At 30.2% G+C, this 18,981-nt stretch overlaps 1 long non-coding RNA gene across 1 annotated transcript; it reads right to left on the bottom strand.

Moving 5' to 3' along the window:
- Positions 1 to 13,386: 13,386 nt before the first annotated feature.
- Positions 13,387 to 18,321, bottom strand: LOC107451104 (uncharacterized). The gene is made up of 2 exons (XR_006225553.3): positions 14,931 to 18,321; positions 13,387 to 13,468 (listed from the first exon to the last, which is right to left on the bottom strand). It is a non-coding gene; the product is annotated as an uncharacterized LOC107451104 (long non-coding RNA).
- Between the last annotated feature and the right edge of the window lie 660 nt (positions 18,322 to 18,981).

The raw sequence follows: 18,981 nt of genomic DNA on the forward strand, positions 1-18,981 counted from the left end.
TCTATACTATAAGAATAGACTATAAGAATAGACTATAAGAATAAATATAATAATATCAATGAATAAATTAATATCAAATCGAATGTAAAAAATGTTTCGGACATTCACCAAAGCGACTATAATAATAATCTATACTATAAGAATAGACTATAAGAATAGACTATAAGAATAAATATAATAATATCAATGAATAAATTAATATCAAATCGAATGTAAAAAATGTTTCGGACATTCACCAAAGCGACTATAATAATAATCTATACTATAAGAATAGACTATAAGAATAAATATAATAATATCAATGAATAAATTAATATCAAATCGAATATAAAAAATGTTTCGGACATTCACCAAAGCAACTATAATAATAATCTATACTATAAGAATAGACTATAAGAATAGACTATAAGAATAGACTATAAGAATAAATATAATAATATCAAAGAATAAATTAATATCAAATCGAATATAAAAAATGTTTCGGGCATTCACCAAGGCGACTATAATAATAATCTATACTATAAGAATAGACTATAAGAATAAATATAATAATATCAAAGAATAAATTAATATCAAAACGAATATAAAAAATGTTTCGGACATTCACCAAGGCGACTATAATAATAATCTATATTATAAGAATAGACTATAAGAATAAATATAATGATATCAAAGAATAAATTAATATCAAATCGAATAAAAAAAATGTTTCGGGCATTCACCAAAGCGACTATAATAATAATCTATACTATAAGAATAGACTATAAGAATAAATATAATGATATCAAAGAATAAATTAATATCAAATCGAATATAAAAAATGTTTCGGACATTCACCAAAGCGACTATAATAATAATCTATACTATAAGAATAGACTATAAGAATAAATATAATGATATTAAAGAATAAATTAATATCAAATCGAATATAAAAAATGTTTCGGGCATTCACCAAAGCGACTATAATAATAATCTATACTATAAGAATAGACTATAAGAATAAATATAATGATATTAAAGAATAAATTAATATCAAATCGAATATAAAAAATGTTTCGGGCATTCTCCAAAGCGACTATAATAATAATCTATACTATAAGAATAAATTATAAGAATAAATATAATAATATCAAAGAATAAATTAATATCAAATCGGATATAACAAATATTTCGGGCATTCACCAAGGCGACTATAATAATAATCTATACTATAAGAATAGACTATAAGAATAAATATAATAATATTAAAGAATAAATTAATATCAAATCGAATATAAAAAATGTTTCGGGCATTCACCAAGGCGACTATAATAATAATCTATACTATAAGAATAGACTATAAGAATAAATATAATAATATTAAAGAATAAATTAATATCAAATCGAATATAAAAAATGTTTCGGGCATTCACCAAAGCGACTATATGATTGTTGATGTTCACCTGTGAAAGTCGACATTCTCTTGATTTCGCTAATTCACGGTAACATAGATACTCATTATCAATGTACAAATTAAAAACTAATAAATTACTTAAGGAAACAATGTATTTTAAGGTAAATATAAATACTTCAAATTTGAAGAAGTTTAAAATACTTATGCTCTCTTTTTAAGATTTGCAAATATTTTCTAATTTCTGAAAGCTTTAAGGCAAATTAAATGTTTTTGTTTGCGCTCTTAGAGTATTTAATTTTGTTTCAATAGATCAATTTTGAAGTAAAGTTATTATTATCTTTTTCAATGCATCTTTTTTTCAAAAAAAGAGTACAAATACCTTAAATTTATTCTACGATTGAATTTGAAACAAACAGTAAACTCTTTATTGAAAAGTATTAAACGGTTTAATCAGAAGATTAATATGTTTCATAATTTCCTAAGCGTTCAGTAAATATTTGACACAAATTCTATTGAAAGAGCGACAACCATTTCAATTTGGCTACGCAGTTATCAGACAGAGAAGATTAATGAATAAATGAACTCGGATTCAATTTTTCACTCCTTTGTTCAAATATGTCAGAAAATCTTTATCCATCGATAGAATAAATGGAACGCATTTCTTCGAGATTTCAAGATTTGTGAAGATGATCAATTTGGCGTCAAAACCGTTATGATTTGGCAGAATAATTGCGAAGGAAATGTGTCCGCTTAATGACGCACTTCTATAAAGTGATCTCCATGATTTATAATATAGTTAGTTTGTTTCTTAGAATATTAAATGCTAGAACTGAACCTTGTAGTTAAGTAAAGTGATTGCTACAATGATATGAAATATATTTTAAAGCAGTTTATCCAAACTAATACAATTTTTAGTGATTCTAAATTATGTTTGAGTTCTTTGTGGGGTTTTCATAGAACTTGAGGGTTCTGTTCCCTGCTCGCTTCACTCGCCAACACCCACAATTGCTGAGGATAAATTTGGCGTCAAAACCCTTATGATTTGACAGAATAATTGCGGGAAAAATGTGTCCGCTTAATGACATACTTCTATAAAGTGATCTCCCTGATTTACAAGAGAGTTAGTTTGTTTCTTAGAACATTAGATGTTAAAACTGAACCTACTAGTTAAGTAAAGTGATTGCTTCAAAGCTATGAAATACACTTTAAGGCAGTTAGTTTATAGAAACTGATCCAATTTTTAGTAATTCAAAATTATGTTTGAGTTCTTTATGAGGTTTTCAAAGAACTTGAGAGTACTTTTCCCAGCTCGCTTCACTCGCCAGCACCCACAATTGCGGGAATAATTTTTTTCATTTCTTGTTAATAAATATATTTTTACACGTCAATGAAAGTTATTCATTTGAAATATCCAAAATGATTTATTGCATTAAATTTCTTTTAAAATCTTAGTTAATATAAAAATTCATAAAAAATATTCCCCAGAAAAACTATTAAATAACAGGGTGGGGAAATTCATACCTGAAAATAGTTTTCAAATTTCAATTGTAATTGTTGCCTGGACAAAATTTTGCTCAAACCTTATAACGAACTTGATAACTTCTTAAATGTTTAATAATTATAAAATAGTTAACAAGTTTAGATACTGTTTTAAACATGTTTGTTATAGAACGTTGCATAATAAAATAATATCATTCGATTACTTTTCCATAAAGATTTATAGCGTTTAGTTTTAAGCTTAATATCAACAATAATCTAACAATTTAAAATCTGCAATAATAATTAAAAACAAGAACGTAATAGCAGAGAATACTGATAAAAGATGATAAATAAATATCTCAGGTAAATACCTTTAAAATTTGGATAGATATTAAAACAAAAGGCAATACGTAATTTTATAACTTACTAAACTTCATTAACTTTAATTTCTTTTTATTAACCAAAAAGACTTCATGTGAGAAAACTGTATGAATCTTCATATGTTTTTCTAGCATGGATAATATGCAAATAAAAATGCAATATTTTTTTTAAAAAAATGGCAACTTAAATTGTTTTAGTGTTCTTGATGTTTTGTTAGTGTGCTGCATGACAATAAAATTAGTGTATAAAATATAATGTTATAATTACCATATACTTTATTTTGTGTTTAGATAATGTTTGTTCTTTCAATAGGGGGTGAGTAATTAATTTTATTACTTAAATATGTTTTCCTTACAATATTACTGCCAAACCAGCGGCAAAACCTTAGTATGTTCTACTATCGATTGCTAAAGGCAGTTCTAAATGCTAATGCTTCATGCTGATTTCTTCTTTTACACTTTTCGCTCAATTAACATGCAATCATTTTTTTTTTCAATAATTTTTTTCCTCGCCACAGACATAATAGTAAATCAGCGAATCAGCGAATCAGTAATTCCTTTCAAAACAATATAAAAGGATATTAAAATTAATTTTGGAGTATGATAAGAAAATCTTAAAAATTATAAATATGCATACCTGTTTCAACTAGTAAAATGCAAAATAGATATTAGATTACCTACAGAAGTTCTTCATAATAATATTTTTTAAATATCAGTTCAGAACATTTTAATAATTTTAAATATTTCGTTAAATTAATCCTCAATTTAATTTCTTGCATTGACATTAATTTGATTTTATTAAAAAAACAAAGAATACTTCAAAGAAAATGTCATAAATTTTTTTAATCTTTGAAATTAAAAATTTTTTAGTCCTAGTTCTGAGGAAAATAGCTCAAAGGCATGAAAAAAAGCTTTAATCATTTTGGACACTTTTTAAAATACAACCTTTCAACTAACTTTTAATATTTTAGATAAACTGCTTCTTCATAAATTTTCTACGACATTTATAAAAATAATATACTTACGAATAAATTTTACTTCGGGGGAGTTATTGATTTAATATTTTTTAGCTATGGCAGTTTAAAAACGAAAACCGAACTTTTTTATACAAATTCAGATAAAAATATTCTTTTTCTTTTTGATAATTGACTCTTATAGCATAGTTTTCTTCCTTTTCTCTAATATAACAATTTAGTAGCCGTTTCTGTCTACCAACTTGGTCACGTGAAACTGCCTCATCAGTCGCGGATTGAATTGATTCACGGTAAAAACTCAGAAGAGTCTCGATTCGAATATATCTCCCAAATATGATATTAAACAACCGAAATAATTCTGTGATGGAAAATTTAATTTCATATTAACACTAAATCGAATTTTAATATGAAATTTAAATCTAAACGCTTAAAACGCTTACTCCAAACAGTTGCTCTTTTCCTCCAGACGAGAATTATTTTTAATTCCGAAAGCACCAATGTTAGCCCGCTTTGGATGTCGCCAGTAGCTTGTTTGCAATCCAAAATTAGCTGGCGAGATTGATTAAATGATTCTGTGATGCATCATTTCTCTCTGATTTCCGTTCACTGTTAAGCCTAACTTGAATTCGCCTTGATATCCTCTCGGGTGTTCCACTTATTTTTAATTTAAAAACTAATTTTATTTTAAGAATTAATTCATTTACACATTCCATATTATTTAATCTTACTAAATATTGTTTCATAAAAACAACTCTCGGGGAGGTATCTCTTATTATTTAATTCTTTATTATTTAATCTTACTTTATAATGTTTCGTAAAAAGAATTTTTCGTTCTCTCAGTATAAATATTAGTGCTAGTGATGGTGGCTACTTATAGTAGTGTAAAGAGCATCATTGGTTCTTGTTGTATTGAAACACATACCAGTTTCTTCGAAGTGTTGCACCCAGCGTTTTTCCTTTTCTGTTCGGCAAAAACATAACTATATTTTCTTCTTTTCAGTTGCAAAACGTGGTTTTTAAAAGGTGGAATTTCTTTAATTAGCTTTTATCTAAATAAATATTTTTAAAAAATAATTGGAACAGTATTTTATAATCGATAACTCTTGAGATAACTCAATAATATATTTTTCCCTCTTTCTAATATTTTTATCCATAGTTGCGTAAGACATATTATATGAAATTTGCAATTTAATGGTCTAAATATCCAAAAACTACAATCGTTGTAAACAAAATTATCTTTAAGTTTTGTTTTCAAGCTCTAAAAACAATTTAAAAGTAATTCATACCGTTTTTTTACGATACAATTTATAGCTCTTCTTCCCATACAAAAACTATAAAACTCATTCAACCAAGGGTTATTTCGCCATGCTTTTCGAACCCTAGTTATTTCCAAAGACTATTCTAAAGTATTCATCAGCTGAAGCGAGTCATAACTCACTCTGAAAACGATTTTAAAAAAAGAAAAATTATTCAAACGAAAAGAAATACATACAGATTTGAAAAAAACTCGCTTATCTGATTCTGGTCTAGATATTGCGACGGGACGATATCGTTATCACTCTTGGATGATTGCCATCCATTCAATAATTCGTTTTAAATTATCCCAAGATATATCGTCTGCAAAAGTACAATAAAGGGATGAGATGGAGATAACGCCCTTCTTTCTTTCGCAATATTACATACTGCATCGTGCAGTACTGGACTACTTGAATTTTTCTTCAATGGCCACTGCATTTTTTTAACAGAAAAGAATTATCAGATATACCGTTTACAGTATATTTTACAATAAGAGCATTTAGAATATGAATCATCTAATCAGAATGGGGGCAAACGACAATTTATTAATTCCACTTAAGTGATGTAGTTTAGTCTCTGGCTTTAGCATCTCTATAAAGCTATGTATGCTTATATTAACCTGCGCGTTTGTTTCTGGTTTGCATTTTTACACTACAACTTCAATTAAAACTGTTAAAAAAGCCCATTCGACATTTGAGTTACGTTAACTTTAAGCTGACCAATCATTATTTCTTTGCATTTCGTCTGTTTCTATTTTTTATTTATTCCTAACTCAAATTAAATACCATTCTAGAGGAAGATTACATGCTAACTAAATAAAGATTATCTGTAAATTATATCCATTATAAATGGAAATTACATTTATTCCAAATAAAGACTACATGCTATTCTAAATAGAGCTTAGATGCTATTCTAAATGGAGTCTTATATGCTATTCTAAATGGAGATTACATGCTATCCCAATTTGAGATTATATACTATTCTAAATTGAAATGGTACGTTGTCCTAAATGATGATTATAAACTATTCCAAAAGGAAGCTACATCTTATTCCAAATGGAGATTAAATTAAATGGAATGGGAATTAATGAGATCTAAAATTTGATGAGATGGCTAGTTTTAAAATTGAACGACACAATTTAAACATCCCTATTTGTTCCTATATCAAGTTTGAACAACATGTTTTACTATAAGCAATCGTGCAATGGTCTGATCGCTAAAACTCGATTCCCACTAAATCGCTGAAGTCAGGCATCACTATCTGCGGTTAATGTGTTCGTGGGAGACCACTTTAATCAGCCTGAGAATGAACCGAGGATGTACGGTTTCGGTCGTCGTTAAACTGTTCTACTGTAAAGTGCTTGCCTTCGCGCGCAGGTCGTTGGGCTACCAAAGCGGGAGTGCCATTCCCTCTGCAAAGGATTAAAATTGGGATGGCTTGCCTTCGGATCATCCTCAAGGATGTTTCCCAGGCCGTATTTGAGGACAGTGAAACGCAAATAAAACCTTCAACTACTACTATACGTGTAGTGCGTCTACCACACCAAAATTCCAATTCACTAATATATTGAACATGTTAACTCGATTCTATGTTGGGTACCTTTTCATAGATAAAGGTTGACATGGTCGATAAATATATCCCCACATTGGTGACCCGGACGTGATGTAAACACTCCTACCTTGACAGAAACTCCTACCTCGATGGATGATTCCTAATGAACAGTTGACTGCGACATTATCCACCTAATCGTGCTGTTGCTACTCAGTTTCGATCACAAACGTAAAAGTGTACACTGGACTGCTAACGGCAACACAGGAGAGACCATTACAGTGATCTTAATACAGCTCTCAGGGCATCTCACAAAGCAGAAATGAATCAACTAGTGGTATCCGTTCACCGAATTCTATCACAGCTATAGAGGAGAGTACTGTAGTGTGTTTACCACTACAAAATTACAATTCTAATTCACTAGTATATAAGACATGTTATCTCGATTCTATGTTGGGGTACCTTTTCATAGATGAAGGTTGACATGGTCGATAAATATATCCCCACAATATGTATTAACATATTTCTCGACAACAGTGTTTCTTTCTAAAATTATTCCTAATGTCATTTAATTTTTTCTTGATCAAAACCTTGATAAAAGAACAATAAAGTTCGATCGGTTCTTCTAGTTGAAGTCCTTCAATAAAGTGCTTATCATTCTAACAATAAATTTATTAAGCTAGATGAAACATGAGTCAATCAATATTTGATAAGTGCTATGAAAGCTTCAAGTAATCCTACCTTAGTTCAAGAGGTTTAACATGTCTTAACTTATGACAATGCCAATATTGTAAAGCTTTCCTGTCCAAAGACTTGACTCGGGATTTAAAGCTTTTTTGTGTGCAATACTCTGAAATGTAATGTACAATACAGTATTGAATGAAAGGAAGCAGAAGATTATTATAATAAAAACAATGACATACTGAAGTTTTGGTTTAAAATAAATTTTAGAAACTCATTTTAAACTAAACAAATCGCTTGCAATGTGGGTTTTCTGGGCTTAATATTGACATACTGCAATTTTAAAATACAAATAAGTTACTTTTATAAATTTATCAAAAAAAAATTGTTAAATAATTACCTTAAATTATCCTCTTGTTATATGAAATACTAATGCATATGTGTGAAGATTTTGAAACTAAAATCAATCAAATTTATTTTTGCGTTGACAGCAAAAAACCGAAATATCAAGTTGGTGAGCAATCATAAGCACGAAAACTTAAACGTACATGTTTACAAATTTCTGACTGAAAATTCTTTTCTAGCAGGGGCAACAAAACGTTGAAACAACAAGTTGAGCACTAAGTCGGCTCAAATTCAAAGGTTAAAAGTGAAAAGTTCATATCAACAAGCAATCTGATCTATATTTCTCTTTTAATTATGATTATTTATTTACGTAGGTTAAGTAATAATTTAAAGTTATATTTTACTTTGAATAATACTTTATAATAACCGAGGGAGAGAGTTGCGTTTTATTAACAAAGATCGACCATTTATGCTTTTTTTTTTTTTTTTTGAATTTCTGATTTCTTTCTTTGATTTTCATTCATTTTATGAGTTTATGTAAGAATAAACAATATATCGTGTCACCAAACTCTGAAATTTGTAATTTTTTGCACATAGAACCGTAATATATGTGAAGTAAAAGATGTTGTTCAGATGTTAAAAGATGCAAAGAAAAAGGTTAGCCTCGAAAAAAATTCTTGAGAAGGCCAAGGCCCTCTCTGGGCTGTCGAGCCATTGATGATGATGATGAAAAGATGTTCACAGAATGTATATGTAATACATATTATTATAACTTCGTTTTGAAAAAAATATCAGCATACATGCAAAGATATTATAACCCTCGTTGATCAGCCTACCCAATTTTTGACTTTACGACTTCTAATATTCAACTCCGTGGCCTTGTAATTCTGAACCCAATCCAGAAGACAAGGGAACTCCTGGATATGTTATTAAGATAAATTTTTCTTCGTGGAGGACTTTTGATGGAACTAACCGGCATTTGCGATACATGGAGAGGAAGACCACGAGAACCTCTCACGTTGAGGCTGACGACAAGGGGACTCTACCCCATGATCCTTCTATCACTGAGGATATTTCCCGTCAGCACTGGTCGGTTCAAGCTGGATGCGGAATGCGTATAGACCAACCATCGCCGGTATTCGAACACGGTTCACCTCATTCGAAGGCGAATGCTCTATCCCCTGAGCAATCGCGGCCAATACATGCAAAGATAGACTAAAATGCACAAGTATCGAATAAGCGATCGAAGCGAAATCGAATTGCGAAGCTAACTAAAAGTGACTGCACGAGCGAACAAGTGCAGTGAACAGAGGTTTGTCCGCCTATTACAATAATTTTAAAATTTTACTTGCATTTTTTGTAACGATGCAATTTCTTTTTCACATCGGCAACGAAAAGCTCAAGCAGACTAAGCAGAGACGCGATTGCTCAGGGGATAGAGCGTTCGCTTTTTTATGATGTGAACCGGGTTCAAATCCTAGCGATGGCTGGTCGATCCGAATTCCGCACCCGGCTTGCACAGACCACAGTGCTGACGTTAAATATCCCTAGTGGTAGAAGGATCATGGGTTAGAGTTCCCTTCCGTCAACTAACCGTAGGAGGTTCTCGTGATTTTCCTCTCTATGTAATGGAAATGCTGGTAAGTTTCATCAAAATGTCCTCCACAAAGGAAAAATTTCTCCCAATACTTGATCCAGGAGTTCCCTTGTCTTCTGGATTGGGTTTAAAATTACAAGGCTACAGAGTTGACAATTAGCTGTCGTAAACTCAAAAAATTGGGTCGGCTGTTAAACGACGGAAAATAAAATAATTATAATCTTAATAATTATAATAATTGCAATAATAATTATAATAATTACTAAAAAAAACTCAGGCGATAGAGCGTTTGCCTTCCAATGAGGTAAACTGGCACCGACCACTGTGCTGACGTGAAATATCCTCTGTGGTAGACGGTTCATGGGTTAGAGTCCCCTTGCCGTCAGGCTAACCACGGGAGGTTCTCGTGGTTTTCCTCTCCATGTAGCGCAATTGCGGGTAAGATCCATCAAAAAGTCCTCCACAAAGGCAAATTTCCCCCAATACTTGATCCAAGAGTTCCCTTGTCTTCTGGGTTGGGTTCAAAATTACAAGACTACGGAGTTGTAGTAAACCCAAAAGTAGTAGTGAACCCAAAAATTACGTCGGCTGTTCAACGACGGTTATAAAATAAAGTTATGAAATAATCCTTTTAAAAATGAATACAAAAAATCTAATTTTTGTAGAAAACAAAATATAATTTATTTATTTGTATTCTCTTATTTATTTGTTGGACTAACTTTTATGTAAAAACCAATTGAAAAATAAAGATTCCTCATTCAAAATAAAATCATCAGCAGTTTTGTATCTTTTTATACAAACCAATGATTCATCTAAGAAATATGCAAATAAAGCTGAAACTATGACACAATAATACATAAACCCAACGTTAATTTTATTTTTTATGCACCCTATTAAGATGGAAAAACTTTATCAATATATTTTGGAGTACCTCATTATTTGACCTTTTTATGACTGAAATAGTGACATATTTATAGACATGATGTCTCTTCATGCCTCCTTAAATTTCCACTGATAGGATAAAATGACAACAATTTATTTTGATTTATATGAATAGAAAATTTGAAAGAATGGAAAATAGCTTTCAAAGTATATCGAATGTATAAGTTACAATTAATTTACGTAATTTGTGCTGTGCTGTGATTAAAGCTGATTTTAACAGAATTAATCTTAACATTGATTTTAACCGCATTTTCAAAGGGTATAAATTAAGTGCAAACAATACTTTTTTTTTTTAAATGGTTCGTTTTATGAAATCTAAATTTTAATTTTTAGTAACTAAAATTCTTTAACAGTGAAAGATAATAAGTAATTTAAATTATTAAAAAACTAAAATATTTCAAGATATTTCAAGAAAACTAAAATATGACAAGATTCTTTTAAAAATTGAAATTATATTTTCATCAAATCGTCACTAGATGACAGCACTGTTTATTCCCAAGTTTAACTTTTTTTGCCAATAAAAATGTGTAACGCGCTTAATGTTTCGAAGGGCTCATATGGAATAAATTTTACAAAATTGCACCATAGAACCTTTAAGCTAGAAGCGTACAATATATTGGACAGCATTTTATATAGTTCTATAATTTAATAACATTTTATGATTCTTTTCTGTTTTTTTTCTGATCGGTTGTTATGATTCTTTTCTGTTTTTTCTTCTAATTTAATGCTACAGTGAAAATTATAATGTCAGAAATTCGATTCACGTAAATTTTTGGCCAATTTTTCAGCCTGATTATTTGAACCCCGTGGATTTTACTCCATGTTCAAACTGTGAAGAGACACGCTATAAAAATATCCTACTATAAACAAAAAATAAGAAATAATAATTAATTTTTTAAAAAAAAAAACATAACGCATTTATGAATTTACTTTCTTACATATTCCCAAGAAAGACCTGCAATTTCTTAAAACATTATCTAATTGTATACGAATAGTCTTTTTTTTTTTTAAAAAAAACTTATGTAGATTTTAGAATATTTATTTAATTCCTTTACTTTCTGTTATCTCTTATTGATATAGATTATGATATTGATTATCATTAATATTCATTATGAACATGGAAGGATTGAACGACGATATTTAGAAAAACCTTCAAATTTCATACTCCAATTAAACCTGTTGAAATGGTAATTACTAAGGCCCGGATTTTGATGACATTTGCATTTTTTTGTTGCATTTTTTGCATTTTTGGACTTTTTTTGTCTTTTAGAGCATTTTTTTAGATTTATAGGGCATTTTTCTTTAAATTTCGGGGCGTATTTTGCATTTTAATGCATTTTTTAAAGTTTTCTGTTAATTTTTTCCAATTTTTATTATTTTTTATCAATTTTCATTATTGCACTGGCTTTCAAACAATGAAGAAAATCTATAGGATATTAACAGGTGAAGCAAAATCTTTTCAAATTGAAGAAGAATTGTCAGTAAGTGAGACCGTCCTTTTCAAGTACACACCTATAACATCAGTAGACGTTGAAAGAAGCTTCTGCAGGAATGAAAATTTACTTTCAGACAAGAGACGCTCGTTTACATTTCAAATTATCAAAAAACATTTAATAATCCAATGCAATTCTGATATTTAGTAATATTATGTTACTAATATTTTGGTGTTATATCCATCAAAGTTTCTATACAAAAGAAAAATATTTTGGTGTCAATATATTTTCCTTTTTTTGTTATTTTAGGATATAAAACATATTTTTCAAACTTTAGTGAACGTGGAACAAGTATTGCATTGCTTTATATTTTTTAAATGACTCATAATAATTTTAAAGAGCAAAACATTTTTTTAATTCAATATTTTTACTTTATTTAAGGCATTTTTTGCGCAATTTTTGCATTTTTAAGGGCATTTTTTGCCTTTTTTAAGGACATTTTTTGCACTTTTTAAGGGCATTTGTTGAGATTTTTTAGGTCATCAAAATCCGGGCTCTAGTAATTACATTCGCTTTCCCCTACGGTGGTTCGTTAGATTTCGATATAGCGCTTTTTTTTCCCTCAATTAACTATTAATTGGCGATAATCAATGCATGTACTTTTTCGTGTTCATTTTTAATAAAGTTTCTAAAAATATTTATAAACACTGGAAAAATGACTTATGCCATCCTAGCTCCTCTAGTTTTTTATTTCTCTGTAATTCAAATAATAACTTAATGACTTTTCAGAATTTGATTCAATTTAGGTGAGTATTTAATCATTCATGAGTTAGCCTTATAGGAACGTACATATAGAACCTCATACCTACAGTCCCTGGCCAAATTATTAGATTCACTATGTATAATCTTAATTCTATGTATAATCTTAATTATCAGGTGATACTATATAGATTTATTTTTTTTACGCGGTTTGCCAGTTTTCACTTGCTTACGTTAGTGTATCAATTGGTTAAATTTAACTACATAAAATATAAATTCGACGATTGAATAAATCAGACGATATATTATATAAATATATAATATTTATTACATGAAGCATTATATTAGTATATTATAATAATTAGATCAAAATATTAGACGCACTGTAATGTTTTAATAATTACATGAAGTGCACGAGTTTATAGGCAATACTTTTATATTTAAACATACATGTAATGGGTTTGTATTCAGGAGATTTCTTATAAACTTCCTATTTAGGGTGTGCTAATAAATTTCCTTTTCATATGTTAAAAAGGACTTTGAATAAAGACAAAGGAGCGTTTGTTATTATTTTTTATTATTTTTACTATGGAACAAGAAAATCAGCCATTCAATTTAGATTTTCTTCTTTCTTTTCCAGCCTAAAAGAAAAAAAATTTTAAGCAACATATCATTAATAAATCATGTTTTTGCGACACGCAAAATCTAAAAGAACACAGAAATTCTATTCTAAATCCTAAAAAAATGTACTACGAAGTTCTCATATGTTTCCAAAAAAAATTAAGACAAGAAAAATGCTGAGCATTATGCAGAGTGTTTCACATAATTTTTTTTACCTGTGCAATTTTAAACCACGAAAAGAAATCAGGGAGTAAAAATCAAATAATATCAAATATAGCTCGAAAATGGTCCGTATGTACAAAAGAAAAGTTCTATCCACTGACGAATACTCATATTATAGCAAATATAGCTCGAAAATGGTCCGTATGTACAAAAAAAAAGTTCTATCCACTGACGAATACTCATATTATAGCAAATATAGCTCGAAAATGGTCCGTATGTACAAAAGAAAAGTTCTATCCACTGACGAATACTCATATTATAGCAAATATAGCTCGAAAATGGTCCGTATGTACAAAAAAAAGTTCCATCCACTGACGAATACTCATATAGCAAATATAGCTCGAAAATGGTCCGTATGTACAAAAAAAAGTTCCATCCACTGACGAATACTCATATTATAGCAAATATAGCTCGAAAATGGTCCGGATGTGCAAAAAAAAGTTCTATCCGCTGACGAATACTCATATAGCAAATATAGCTCGAAAATGGTCCGTATGTACAAAAAAAAGTTCCATCCACTGACGAATACTCATATTATAGCAAATATAGCTCGAAAATGGTCCGGATGTGCAAAAAAAAGTTCTATCCGCTGACGAGTACTTATATTATAGCAAATATAGTTCGTAAGTGGTCCGGATGTACAAAACAAATGTTCTATCCACTGACGAATGCTCATATTATAACAGGTATAGCTTGAAAATGGTCCAAATGTACAAAAAGAAAAGTTCTATCCACTGACGAATACTCATATTATAGCAAATATAGCTCGAAAATGGTCCGGATGTGCAAAAAAAAGTTCTATCCACTGACGAATACTTATATTATAGCAAATATAGTTCGTAAGTGGTCCGGATGTGCAAAACAAATGTTCTATCCACTGACGAATGCTCATATTATAGCAGGTATAGCTTGAAAATGGTCCAGATGTGCAAAAAGAAAAGTTCTATCCACTGACGAATACTCATATTCTAGCAAATATAGCCAAAATATAGAATGTAAAATGATTCATTTTTCCTTTCCCTTTTGTTCAAATATTAACTATAAAATGATATAACAGTTCTTCGAATTCTTGAATTTATTTATCTTTAAAATTTCAAGTAATAAATTTCCTAAGAATGCAGCATACTATTCCAAAAACCAGTTGAAAACAAAGTGGTTAATTAATTTGCGAGTAGAGAACTTTTTTCCAGACAAATGTGCTATCAAAAATGCTACATTTAAGATCAATCTGGTGTGAAATAAGCAAAATTCTAAACTTACCCCATTTTTATTCAGCTGAAACAAAATAAAAAAAAATTATAAGGAACTGCTATTGTTTTATCCTATTGCTTTTTTCATGTTTCCAAAATATTAAATGTCTTAGTTTCTTGCTAGCCCTGATTATGAGAGCTTATACAACACATGGACGGAGATACTGCGTAACGTAAAAGTTCTTAAATAGTTTTAAGCCCCCCAAAAAAAACATTATAAGTCTGCAAACCTTCCTGAGTTTATTCTTTTAGAGAGTTTGTCAAAGAAGTAATATTACTGTGCCAATTAAAAAACATTTATTTATCGGGTCAGAACAGTGTTCAATACACTTAAAAGTTTCTTATTACGTCCTTTCAGCATCAACACATCGCTTTCAGCAAGATTTCAAGGCATCGAAACAGCAACTCTTAGTCCTCAGCACTGATCAATTTAGTAGTCCGACGTAACAAACGTAAACTGCGCAGTGGAGTAAAATAAGAAAGTGGTCACTATGTTCGGGCTACTAAGCTGCGCAGTGGAAGAAAATACGAAATATGGCATTATTGTTGAACTACTAAAGGATCAAATTTCTTGTTTATGGTAACCGTGCTGAAGCCTACTCTCTTCTAGGAGGTATTGATAGAAGGCGTTACAACAAATCTTTTCCAGAATTTCCTTTAAGCTTTGGTGCAAGCATCTTGATGATACATTGTTTTAAACGAAATTTCCAGGTAACTAAAGCACGGCTAACCAGAATGTTCTTTAGAGCATTGATTGGCGCAAACCTGTGCACGTCAATACATTATAATCAGCGAAATGTCCAGGCATCGAGGGTTTTCAATTATAGTATATTGAGTGACGTTATTAAAAACAATTGCAGAAATTAATAAATTATTATAGGTGATTACACAAAGAAAATAAAGTTAAATGTAAAAATTCTGATAACATATTAAGTTTTCTATTAAAGAAAAAGAATGAACCTTTAGTAGCTTCTAAGCTTGCTAACCAAGGGCAAGGATGTAAATGCAACACTACTGGCTGTTGCTAGGTTTCTTTCTTGAGTGAATGTTCTGTTGCAAATTTTAAAAAAATGTAACAACTGATAAGTTCGTCTTCTAGCTTGAAAAGTCTGAAACCACCCTGTTCCCAGTACACAGTATACCTTTTACGTAATGTCCTTCAAAGCCTTAGTATAAGCTTCTTGAATATGTCCAACTGTCCCGAACTGTGGGACAAAGAATTTTCAAGTGCTGTAACCGGAAAGAAGTGTGATGAGACCATGTTAGACACATAAGGTGGCTAGAAAACCGTTAGCACACTTGAACAGATCAGAAAGTTTGTCACAAAAAGGCGGGAGTGACGTCGTCATCTACGACTCAATTTTAAAAGATGGTGGGAGGAGATTTTTTTGGAACGTTTTATGCCTATGTCATTAAATGAGACCCCAAATTACTGTCTGAGTTCAGGTATAAAGATTCGATTTAACAAGAACTGAACAATGTCGAACATGTCTTACGCCACCAAATTTCCACAGTGATTTTGCCAAGACAACGACAATCCATCAAGCACTGCAACACGACCTGCACCAAATTTTTACTTATCGATCTTTGCTTTCTGCAGATTTTATACCAAATCTAATATGAGATAATCAAAAAAAAAAAATTTCATAAAAATTATGAGCTTGAAATACGTTTGCCACGGACATTGTCCTCTTGGTTAAAGGGATTTTATTCATGCTTAGAAGGTAACGTATTATTATCATATTAGTGGCATACATGCAATGTATATACTTATTATTTTACAAGAGAATACTGCACGATGTTCGAGGGAAATTTCCTTATAGATACACTATCCGGCCAAAAGTATCCGGACAACCCAGTGGTATGGACTTAGAGCGTTCTGAGGCACATATTAATATGATGTTGCATCGATGACAGCCAGCACAAAGTCTGGGAAGACTTTCCACCAGTTTTTGATAGGTGCCCATAGGAATTGACTTCCATCACATCTGAAGTGAGTGCTTACAGTGAGGAGGGTCGATTTGGCTGGCTATTTTGATCTGCCCTCTAATTCATCCCAAAAGGTGTTCTATTGGATTTAGATCGGGGTTCTGAGAAGGCCAGTCCAGTTTTTGAACACCCATTTCGTCAAAGCACGTCCGCATCAGTGTGTGAATGGAGCAGTTATCCTGTTTTAAGAGAAATGGGCCTTCGGAAATATTGCCATGGAGTTGGGAGCATTGTCCACACACACCTCAGAGTTCATGTTTCCAACCACAGGAGCTAACGGACACAAACCAAACCACGAGAAACACCCCCACACCATTATACTTCCGTCACCATGACAACCGAATGTCCGGATAATTTTTGGCTAGAGAGTGTATAACTGTTGTTAAACAACTACGGATAAAATTTACCATTGACAAATCAAAAAATTTTATCACCAAGCAACGAAAAGAAATTTCAGTTAAATTTCCCGTGAATATAACAAAGTAGCCCTTTGTTAACCCCTTAGCAGTTACTAATAATGATTCTGATTAAGAAAGCGATATACTTACGTTCTGGTTTTAATAAATAACATAAATTGTAATTGAAAAAAAAATACTTATTTGTATTATTGAAATTTAATAGACAAATTTATTTGATTGATCATTTTTAATTATTTGATCATTGATTATTTGATCATTGATTATTTAATGATTTATTTTAGGAAATAACGCAATGTATGCGATATCGGGCTGTGTGCTGTAACTTTAAAGAAAATCACCTTTGTTAGAAATACAGGACAATGGGATTAATCTGCTTCTTCATCACATTTACTGAAAGACGGGATTATTGCATGTAAATGGCGGATAGTAATCATAACAATCGGATTAATAAGGATAATAACCCGGTAGACCTTTACTCAATAATCCTTACACAGTTTTTTTTTTCAAAGCAAAGGGGTATTTGCCCGGAACACACATAAAAATGCTGTTACTTTTTTTCTTTGTAAAAATAAAAAGTACATACTTCAACTTGTACTTAATTATTTTTTAAATTTAGTGCATTTAATTTTTTTTCTTTACTTTCTTAGCAAAAAACTACAAGTAATTTTGAGGAAATATTTCTCAGTAACTATACGCACGGTTTCTTTCGAATTTTGCATTTTGCCTTACAAAACTGCACTCTTTAAAAATGATGTAAAAATGTGTACACCTTATAATTCAAAAATTTTTCAGTTATCATTAAATAAAATGTTGTAAAATACAAAATATAATAATTAAAAAAAAATTTTTTTGCATTGAATTATTTTCGGATAAACGAATTTTATAATTCTCAGCAAAATATCTACTATAAAAATTCTCGAAATACTGTAAAATACGCAAAAAATAAAATTAACACAAAGTGGTTCAAATTTTCCAACACTTTCCTGACTAAATATATGTATATATATATATATATATATATATATATATATATATATATATATATATATATATATATATATATATATATATAAAATTATGAAACGATTATGTCGTTCTAAAATATTACATTAGCATTTCCAGTATCTAATCTGGATCTTTCCAGTATCCAGTATCATTATGTAGTATCTAAAATACTAGCTTAATAAAATTAAAAGGATCTTTTGAGACTAAACTCAAACAGAATTATATCTATCTGCAGATAAGCTTATCTGGTCTCTGAGAACATTAAATTTCTCTTTCACATACTTAACTTGGCTCTTCGCGTATACATTTAGTCCCGTTGAATAGCGATGAAATCTTTATTTATAAAATGAATCCACCCCGCACAGTAAGAAGCCAAATTCCCATGAAAATCAAGACTATGTTGAGATATTAATTCATCTCCATCTGGTCTGCAGATATTACAGAACGCCGGTCCTAACAAAGAAGATATAAAAAATGGTCTGGATTATTTGGGTCACATGACATGAAGGAAATTATATGTAACACGTAAAAAAGTGTACACTTATCTTTTAGAAATGAAACTGTAAGCATCTATCCAGGAGCTCTGCTCCGTGTATATATAATTTGTAAATAGATTCCTTATTCTTAATCTCAATAAAAGCATAGAAA

The sequence above is a fragment of the Parasteatoda tepidariorum genome, chromosome 8 (assembly GCF_982258835.1).
Source record: "Parasteatoda tepidariorum strain Cologne lab strain chromosome 8, Ptep-v5.0, whole genome shotgun sequence".
NCBI classification, from domain to species: domain Eukaryota; kingdom Metazoa; phylum Arthropoda; class Arachnida; order Araneae; family Theridiidae; genus Parasteatoda; species Parasteatoda tepidariorum.